Genomic DNA, 11,119 nt, shown 5'->3' with positions numbered 1-11,119 from the left:
TCTTCCGATCGTATGTCAGATCGTAAGCCGTAAATCGTAAGAATTGACCAATCACAGTTGAATGTAAGAAAAATATTCGACTATGATTGATCAATTTTTAGTTAGTATGATATGAGTAGTGACTAACGGTTTATTGTAGAAAGCTCCTAACAGATATGTAATATGAATATCTCAATGACTGCGCGCGCGTAGTCATCGCAGCATTCATGTATATACGATATACATATGGACAGCACATATATGTAAACTTGCGTAAGCACGAACAAACAGATTTCACGGAAGAGAAATTCAAATATTTTAAATTCAGAAATTAATCATAGAGAAATGTTCTGTATATTGAAATTTTTTATTAGAGAGAACTATAAATATCAAAAATTCAAGTAAATTGACTGAAAACGTTATTTTCATATAAATTGTACGGGGTCCAAAAGTACAATCAATGTAAGAAACGCAATGATATTTAATTTATTTTAGATTGTTATTTATATTTTATAACTGGACAGGGTGTCAGGTACTTAATGGTAAAGCGCTTGTGGACAGGTAAAGGGCTAAACTAAATCGAAAAGTCCTCTACTATTTTGCTATCTTCGCAATAATTATCGAGATATTAATTTATAAAGATCGCCGAATGTAAACGCGCGGCGAGATATGACCGTCTACCGCGCGGCGCGTGGTAGGGGTAATTGTTGTAATCGATCTTTATAAATTAATATCTCGATATGTATTGTGAAGATCGCAAAATGGTACAAAACTTTTTTGCTCAGTTTAGCCCACTGTCTGTTTACATGTATAATTTTATGTATACATGTAAGCAATATATATTTAATATAATTATACATGTATCCTCCATATCTTACATCTCTTTATTCTAAGTTATTCACAATTAAGTGGAATAAAGAAAGAGTAATAGATTTTAAATTTTTTAATCAAATGTCACATTTTGAATATTTGAAATAGTAAAAATATGTATAACAAGATTTGAATATAAATTATAATAAACAGTTTTTTAAATAAATATATGAATAATATGGATTGGAAAAGTGCATTAATAAGTTAAATAATTAAATCATGTGATGCAATAAACATTATGCAAGACCATAATTTCGTATAATCTTTTTCAGTGCAACGCTACCAATTATTGTTGCTTTCCAACATTCTTTCGTTGCCAAGAAAATACTATATGCGGCTTCAGCTTTCCTATACTAGGATCCCGAAACCTGGCAGACTTAAAAGAAAAAAGTGACTAGAAGAACTATCGAATAATTATAAATTATAGCTCGACTTTTCCTTTGTAGAGGGAAAAACATTTGATAATATATTTAAGTTCAATGCATGTTAATCAATTTTAATAGAGTCTTCTTGTAATTCAAATAAAGGTCACGGTGGTTGTTTAACTATAAAGATTTTCTCTTATATGTGCCTCTTACATGTGTTTATTTATTTTTATTATCATAATACAGTTATGTATTGAATCTTTTGATTAATTTATAATTCACGAAGATTTACTCATCTTATGATTTATATCGAGATAAACATGAAGTTATCGTATACAAGAATATATAATCTTTCTGTTTTGATGATGATGAAATTAAAAATAATAGCTTTGGAGAAGTTTTACGTATGCAAAGGAGAAGAATTGGAAAAATAATTAAGAGATGAAATTCCTATAACATTACATAGCGCGATTTATTATTAGTTCTAGCATCTTAAATAAAATTAAAATTATGATTATTAGCAAAAGCATTCTAAAAAGATATTTTGTTGACTTATTGTACAAATCATATTTTAACAAACTGGGCAAACTGGGAGATCCGAGTTCGATTCCCGGCTGGGAGCTGAGATGATATTTTTCGCAATAAATTCTTTACAGATTGGGGGATGAAATTCTTACAGATGCTTATTAGCATCAAAAATATTAAATTATTTAACAATCCAATTCATTACAGTGGATTCTGGCCTCATGTAAGAACTGTGTTTCAAGATATACATACAATATATACGGCGTACAGTTTATGTGGCTTAATATTGTAACAGTAAAAATTATTACACACCAACATCCATGTCGGCTCGTAAAGGCATTAAGCTATTTATTCAAACAAAGGCATTAATTCATATTTTAATGTTTAAAGAATTATTGATTATTATTAATTAATGTTATATTAAATCAATTTTGAATTTGATAAACGTAAGAATTATTATTAAATAAGGATCTTTGACAAACAGAATTAAATCTAATACATTTGAAATGCTGAAATTCATTTCTTTCAATATCAGTGATATGTTGTGGCTAATTGAAACGATATCAAAACATATAAATATAAATAAAGAAGCTAGTAATGTAATGCACCACGGTGCTGTTGTGAATCACGAGGAAAGGCTTTTGTTATCGCGATATTGTTTTACGGGATAATATTTCCGTTCTTTATTAAGATTTTTTAATTAAGATTTAATAAGCACAAAGATCTTTACGTAATGTACCCATAGACATAGTATAGATAGGTCAAACATATCATACGCCAGGCACTAGACTGATTTAGTGATAACCTGCTCATGCGAAAGAGAAGCGCAACACAACTAAAAATAAGTCTTTCTTTATTCTCTAACAAAAGTTGTTCTTTATATATATGAGAGAGAGAGGGGAATTGTTTTTTTTCTTGCATGTGTCAGTCAGGTCTTATGCTCGGCTTATCTATATTATGTCTAGGTGTTTAGCTCTATAAATCCGGTTTTCATTTGCGCAATTGGTAAACAATAATAATAGTAGTGATAAGCCTAAATAGATTCATAAAATCTTTCAAAGTTCTCACGTATTTAAAGAGATTATCGTTCTATATATTCACAAAAAAAACGAATTATAGATGGCACTGAAATCATTCAAAATGCTCGCTAAAGATTTAGCATTTTTTTAATTTTAGATACCTATATTCGTTAGTTTGCACTGAGAAACTACACAATATCGTTAATAATTTTTCGTTTTTTGCATTTTTGTGTGTATTTTTACTGTGTTAATTTTGAATATTTACTCTTCTTACAAAGATTTATCTACATTCCTCTAGAGGGCAGTCTTTTAAGTTCCACTTCCACGAATATTTCCGAGTGCACATGTTCTGCATATATACCTAAGCTGAGCAATTGCTGAAATGATTCACTTTGAACTGATTACTTATGAAAGTTCACGAAAGTTTCATTTTTAGAGAATTCAAGAGTATTTTTCTACTTTCTCAAAATTTTTATATACACGAATTTCTTAAATAATGAATCAAAATGGGAAAACTGATCGTGCTCCTCTGCTTTGCGCTCCTCGCAATGACTTAATTCAGTCTCCTAATCACAATTAGAATTCTGCATCAGAAAGCCAGTAAGTTATAATAATATTATGATAAAACTTTAATAATTGCATATTCAAATATTTTATTAATTTATATATTTATATCAATCATATTACTTAATACAATTTGATATATGTTTTTTAATACCTAATAAATTTTATGTAATTTAAATGACATAAAATTGTTAAGTTTCATTCCGAAAGTATAATCAATGTAAGAAATGCAGTAACATTTAATCTATTAGATTGTTTAGTTATATTTTATACATATTACTGCTCAAAAAAATTATGACATAGAAAAATTTTGGGTAAAAATTGGTCAACTTTGGCTAACGATAACTACGCGAAAAATTATCGTAAGAAATTTTTTTTAAATTAAAGCTTGAAATCTCTACTTTAAGGTGCCATGGGTTTATTTTAAATTTAATGCACCTCTGCTACTGTAAATTCTTAAATCTGAGAGCATGTTTGCCATACTAAAAATTTCAAAGTTTGACGGAATGCACAGACTTGCTAAAATTTTTCTAGGGAATGCCGTTAGGTAACGTTACAAAGCTCGAACCTTTTTCTTTAATTAGAAAAAAGAGTCGCAAGTCGCTACAAAATTTTTTTCACAAAGTTACAGCAGTTTAAAGTAAATTAAATAGAAACAGGCTCCAATGAATAAATCAACTATAGTAAAATAATTGCGTATGAGAGCCGACACGGGTGTTGGTGTGTTAAATTCTTAGTGTTACAATATCCAATTATACACGATCTTTACTTTAAAATGCCATAACTCTGTGAAAAAAATCGCAGCAACTTTATGATGCAAACGGCACCCCGAGAAAAATTTAAGCAAGTCCGTGCATTTCGTCAAACTTTGCAATTTTCAATATGGCAAACATGCTCTCAGATTTAAAAGTTTACAGTAGCAGGAGTTAAATTTAAAATCGATTCACAGCACCTTAAAGTACAGAATTTAAGCTTTAATTTAAAAAAACGTTCATCATTTTACGATGATTTCTTGCGGAATTATCGTCAGCCAAAGTTAACCAATTTTTACTAATTTACCAAAATTTTTCTATGCCATAATTTTTTTGAGCAGTATATTTATATGTATATTTTTATTCTGGTTAATCTAGTATATTAAACATTATAAATGTATTCTCTCTATCTTACACTTCTTTACTCTGAGTTATTCACAATTATAAGTGAAATAAAGAAAGAATTTTCTTTAATAATACTTCTTTTATAAAAGATATTTTCGTATAAAGTGTCACATTTTGAATATTTTAAGTAGTGAATATACATATATAACAAAATTTGAATGTAAATTATAATGAAACATTTTTTGGTATAAATATGTATATGTGAATAATATGAATTTAAAAAGTGAACTAATAAGTTAAATAATTAATCAAATATATTAAAGCAAAGCCCTATGGGAGCCAACACGAATGTTGGTGTGTAATAATTTTTACAATATCCATACCACACGCAAACTGCGCGCCGCATATTTGTCTTGAAACACAGTTTATTACATGATCAAAGCTTAAATAATTAAGTCATGTGTTATAAAAAACATTGTAAAAGTTATATAATATGTAATTTCGCGTAATCTTTTTCAGTGCAGCGATACCCGTCCTTGTGATGTAAGAATACATGGCTTAGTTATACCAAGTAGTAGCTGGAGTTGCATAATCATTGCATCCTTGGAGGAACTGTATTAGAATAACCTGCAGACTTGAGAGATAAAAGTGGATCAGAAGAACCTGCCGAATAATTATAAATTATAGCTCGATCTTTCTATAGAAAAACTACAACTCAGACCTTGATATATTATGTTATAAAAGGTTTAGAGAAAAAGATATTTTATTAACTAATTATTGCCCAAATCATATTTTATTGTTTATAAAATTAACAGATTTAAATCTAATACAAATGCTGAAATCCATCTCTCACGGTATCAGTGATATTGCAATGAATATTGTGGCTGATTGTCATGATATCGAACAAATGTATAAAGAAGTAATGCATCGCGGTGCTGTCGTGAGCCATGAATGGCTTTTGTTATCGCGATATTGTTTTGCGAGAAATTTACTTTTCCGTCTTTGTTAAGATCTGAAAGCATAAAAGTTTTACGTAATGTATTTACATAGATCAAGCATATCATACGCCAGGCACTAGTTTAGTGATGTAGTGAACCGGCGCGCGGCGGCGCATGCGAAAGAGAAACGTAACACAACTAACAATAAATTTTTCTTCTTCTTCTAACAAAAGGTTATTCTCTATATATTGAGAGAGAAAGAGAGAGAGAGAAGTTGTTTCTTTTCTCGCATGTGTGAGGAGGGAATTAGTTGTGCTTCTTTCTTCTTTTGCACATGTCGATCAAGTATCGTGCTCGATTTATTTATATCATATCTATGTGTTTACCCCTATAATCCGGTTCTCATTTGCGTAGTTGATAAACAATAATACCACTGATAAGCATAGTATAGAATCATAAAAATTCTCAAAGTGCTCACGTATTTAAAGAGATTATTGTTCTATTTATATTTCTGAGTGCACATACGTGTTTGGTATATAAACTGAACAATTGTCGAAATGATTCACTTTGAATCACTGAGCTGACTGTATATAAAGATATTAAAGTGTCTAGAGTTAAAAGTATTTTTTTTCTTAATATTTCTACATACACAAAATTCTTAAGTAATCGATCAATATGAGAAAACTGATTGTGCTCCTTTGCTTTGTGCTCCTCGCAATGACTTTAGTCTCGGCTCACAATCAGTGCGCTATTGTCTTTGGAGTAAGTATCGTTGTAATAATATTACGTTAAAACTGTAATATGCATATTCAAATTATTTATTAATGTATATAGTTTTAATAATAATTTCTATGTAATTTAGATGGTATAAAATTGATAAATTACATAAATTTCCGGAAGTATAATCAGTGTAAGAAACGCAATGACATTTTATTTACTAGATTGCTATTTATATTTTACATATCTATATGTATATTTTTGCATTAATCTAATGTATTAAAATAGAAATTAGAGGAAATAAAGCCAATAAACGAGCAAACACAGACTTTGTAATACAATTATATAATTTTATTCGGTAAAATTAAAACGAGGTGTCCAAGGTCTGTGAAGTGCAATGCATAGCCTCTCACAATTAGAGGTAAATGTCTCAACCTCACCTTCCAATGGCGGACATCGTTTTTAGATACATCCCGATGCGTAGAATTAAAAAAGAAGTCAATAAGGACTTTAATACTGGAGCACTAAATAAAATAAAGGGATAGTCTAGCTTCGATGTTGTTCAACCTAGCATTGGAAGAAGCCATAAGAAAGATCGGAGTGGATGTAAGAGGGGATCTTGTCAGTTATAAATCCAAATAGCTAATAGGATATGCAGATGACTTCAACTGTCTGGCGAGGTCAACGCATGGACGCAATAAGATCTTTAAAAATCAGGAGATAGCAGCAAGGGAAATAGGATAGCATCAATAAAATCAATGAAAATAAGACAAAAATGTTAATCACATTTAGGAAAAAGAGAAAAAATGGACAAAAAATTCTCTTCGGTAATTACAACTTCAAAGAGGTACAAGAATTTAAATACTTATTAGGATCTATACTGTCCGTAGATAACGATAAAATGAAAGACGTGCTTAAAGTAGCAAACAGAGGATATTATGCGTTACTCCCGGTGATAAAATTCAAAGACGTACATAGGAGTACGAAAATCATGCTCTACAAAACATTAATACGTAGTGTTATTACGTATGGATGTGAAACATGGGCGATCACGCGGAGAATCACAGATAATCTGGACACTTTCGAGAGGAAAATATTACGAAGACTATACAGGCCAGTATAGGAAGCTTATGGATAATAAGGTATAACTACGAGATATACCAACTATGCAAAGCACCTAAGCTATCAGAACATATAAATATAATGATCAGACGACAGACTCACAATCAGCTGGGCCTGGTATATGCAACGCCTTGAAGACACTAGAATACCAAAAAGAATTCTGACAAATCTGCAAGCTTTAATGAGAAGTAATCGCCTGAAGGGACACCGAGTAGGGAGGATGGAATGGCTGAGGAAGCGAGAAGACTACTGGGTGTCAGGATGTGCGAATGATCGAGAGGAATGGAGGACTAAGCTTCGGGAAGCCATGGCTCGATCTTGAGCTATAACTTGTGCCATTGAAGAAGAAGAAGAAAATTGAAGCGAAACATTTCGACTTTACTAACAATAAGTATTCTTCAGCTGCCAAATTACAAACGGTACAAATTTTCAAATTATAATTAATTACATTCCTAATTGGAGAACACACAACATTTCCTTTTTGATGTGAGTCACAATATAGTCCAAGACGCCAAAATCAAGATTGTTGTCCGAAGTCATCACTATTCATTTCTTCCATTGACAATCCTTGGCAGTTAGATTTGATTATTGATGGGTCGACAACCACGAGGTTCTCTTTGGTCAATGCTCTAGTCGGCAACTGGCGAGATTCCCTCTTTTAATAATGTCAATAGTCGACAACAATCGATAGTATTGATTCTTTCAACGGATTTTCCGATCAATCGATTTTTTCCGAAACTTATGTCATTGTCTTAAATTTCGATTATATTTCTACAAGTCTGTGAAGAATATCAAAGTAATAATGTTCAAAAATTTCGTGTCTGTTTAAATATGATCCATTTTCTTGTTTCATTTTATGTGTATCATTTCTGATATAAGTCTTTTAAAAGGTTCAATATTACAAGCTGTTTATAGTATGCTGTTATAGTATGCTGTTTTCTAAATCGAACGTATTGTTTAGCTTTGACGTACACAAGGCGTCATAAATGCCTACCCATCTGAACTTGCAGGAATACTAACCCATGTATATGTATTACATATATATGTATATACAGTAATATATACGTATATGTGCTTCTGCAATTTCAGATGAGTAGGCATTTGTGACGCCTTGTGTACATATGTTCACTACATACCGAGTACTTTGAAGAGTCTAATCTGGAGTTATATGTATATGTTCATTTATTCTGATTTTCAACTGTCTTTTATTTGGTCAACATGTGATGCATCGCGTCGCAATCCTTACAATTTGTTTAAATTGTAAGGGCATTTTTTAAAATTACGTTACTCGGCTTTCTGCCGAGTGATTCCTGTCTTAATAAACCTGTTGTTTAAACATCTATAACTCGCTCTATATTCAGATCCATTTATATTGCGTTTTTTTTTCATGTATGGATACGTTTTTTATGTATGAAAAGGCCAAAAACTTTTTTGTATCTTCAGATGTATTTTCTGTCTTTATAATTGATTCTATTTTCAGTGTTCAATTTCGTGTTAATAACTTCTTTAATCTTACGTGTATTCTTTGGAAAATGAGTTCCAAAGGATAGCCATTTCCCATTGTAATATTAATGCATAGTTCTAAAGTTTTTTGGTGAAACTTTGGGTGTGACAATAACATAACATAGTTTACTAAACTATCGATTGTTTTAGACTATTAACATTGTTAAAAGACGTTGACCAAGGAGATCTTGCCCATTGCCGGCGGGGCGTTCACTGAAGAGGATCTCGTGGTTGCCGACCCATCAATAATCGAATCTAACTGTCAAAGCTTGTCAAGGGAAGAAGTGAATAGCGATGGCTTCGGACAATTTTGATTTTGGATCTTGAACACTGTGACTCACAGCGGAAAGAAAATGTTGTGTGTTCTCCGACTAGAATTAATGTAATTAATTATAATGTCAAAATTTATATTGGCGTCTAAAGAACAGTAAAGTCGAAACGTTCCGCTTTAATTTTACTGAATAAAATTTTATAATTATATTATTTCTGTGTGCTTCTGTTTGTTCGTTTATTGGTTTTTATTTCCTCTAATTTCTATTTTATTCTAAAATACGAGCCAATTATAATTTTTTACTGGTATATTAAATCTATTCTTCATATCTTACATCTCTTTATTCCGAGTTATTCACAAGTAGAATGAAGATAGAATAAAAGGTATTTTCATATAAAGTATTACATTTTAAATATTTTAAGCAATAAAAGTATAACAAAATTTGAATATGAATTATAAAAACAATTTTTTATAAATATATTAACAATATGGATTAAAAAAGTGCATTAGTTAAATAATTAAATTATGTGACATAAAAAGCGTTGTGCAAGATCATAATTTCGTATAATCTTTTTCAGTGCACAAATGACTTTCCTTGCTGTAATAAAACAATTAATAAAATTACGGTACTGATGACTTGCGTACATGGATTTTGCATGATTCAAGGTCTAGCAGGAACATTAGAATAATCTGGCAGACTTAAGAGAAGAAAGTGGATCAGAAGAACTTGCCGAATAATTATAAAATGGGATAAAAACAATATAAATAAAATTAAGATAAAAATATAAAAATGCGTTCAATCTATAATTTGAATGTTATCTAGTGTTTTACATTCGAGGAGGGCCATGTACGTACGTATGGGAAATAATCATTCTATTTCGATAATATTAATTTATTCATCTAGTATAGTCAACAGCTTGGGATCGACTGTTCAGTGCTCAATTCTTGTAAGTCACCGCTGTGCCGCGCGTGTTTACATGTCGACTTTCGATTACACACTTCGTCCTTACAGTTCGGCTATTCTGACTCTTGAGCTGTCCACAGCTAACACAACATGACAATCTTAATTTCTAGTTAAACACTTAAAGTTAAAAGTGCTGGATTTCTGCCTTACCCAAGAAATCCAGGAATAATCTATACGTGTGGTACTATGGTTTTATAAACCGGAAATCCATAGGCACAAGGAAGAAGAAGAAGTTAAAAGTGGAACCAATATATTGAACGCCATAATACACATACATATTCATACGCAGATAATGTTCTACTCGTCATGCAACCACGCATATTACGCACTTCTCATACCCCTTGATACGGTCGTTGAGTGTGTTGAAACCCGTCAACATTTGCAATTAAATAGCGATTATTACGTAAAGTCCATTTGACACTATAAGGCTCCTTAAAACTGGATATCAATTTTTAGGCGCTCCTACGCTAGTATCAAAGTTTCTTATGATTTCCGTCCTTATATTCAATTGCGGTTGTCCGTTTTTTGTCAATGTGAGCTTTATTTATACCGCCGAACCTCGATAACACGAATTTCAAGCCAGCTATAAAAATCTTCAAGTTATAAAGATTTCGCCTTATCGAAATTCGAGCTGTAAAAGAGAGTTAACATATGAAAATTACGAAAGCTTTGTACGAGAGTTTATAATTTATAATGGATTTTAAAGTAAAAAATTCGAAGTTTTTCGAGTCGGTTTTCAAGTTATAAAGGTTCGAGTTATCGAGGTTCGACTGTATTTGAGATTTGCGAGTTCTATCGGCAGCGTCATCTCTAATTTTAATGATATCTATACTCGTTCGGCATCGTCCGTATATTAATATAGATTTTCCGTGCTGATTTATGCCAAATAACAATTAACTCGGAATATACGGAGTATATTCCGTGGTTTTACTAATTGTATTATTCAATACTCTATTTTCCATTATGTCTTTATATCACAATTCAACAATTATATCAACAAATCTTTTGAAATTTTCCTTAACATTGGAATTATAACCCGGTTAATGCATTCTTGTCCGTTGGCCTGAGGTAAATCTGTAACGATCCTAATATGTTTTACGTTATTTTCTTGCAAAAAATTCGGAATTTTATTTGAAGTAAAACATGTTTCTCTATCTACGATTGTTAAGGGACAGTTATGGTTTT

At 31.1% G+C, this 11,119-nt stretch overlaps 1 long non-coding RNA gene across 2 annotated transcripts; it reads left to right on the top strand.

Moving 5' to 3' along the window:
* The first annotated feature begins 4,983 nt into the window (after positions 1-4,983).
* Positions 4,984-9,761, top strand: LOC105451839. Of its 2 annotated transcripts, none has more exons than XR_974634.1 (5): positions 4,984-6,119; positions 6,220-7,216; positions 7,286-7,615; positions 8,850-9,081; positions 9,549-9,761. It is a non-coding gene; the product is annotated as an uncharacterized LOC105451839 (long non-coding RNA). The 2 variants fall into 2 exon arrangements; XR_974635.1 differs by having other exon boundaries at positions 4,985-6,119; positions 6,541-7,216.
* The last annotated feature ends 1,358 nt before the right edge of the window (positions 9,762-11,119 follow it).

The sequence above is a fragment of the Wasmannia auropunctata genome, unplaced genomic scaffold (genome assembly GCF_000956235.1).
Source record: "Wasmannia auropunctata unplaced genomic scaffold, wasmannia.A_1.0 LD336043.1, whole genome shotgun sequence".
In the NCBI taxonomy this organism is placed as follows: domain Eukaryota; kingdom Metazoa; phylum Arthropoda; class Insecta; order Hymenoptera; family Formicidae; genus Wasmannia; species Wasmannia auropunctata.
Note: the sequence above shows the minus strand (reverse complement) of the source record. Positions and strands in the feature narration are given on the sequence as shown.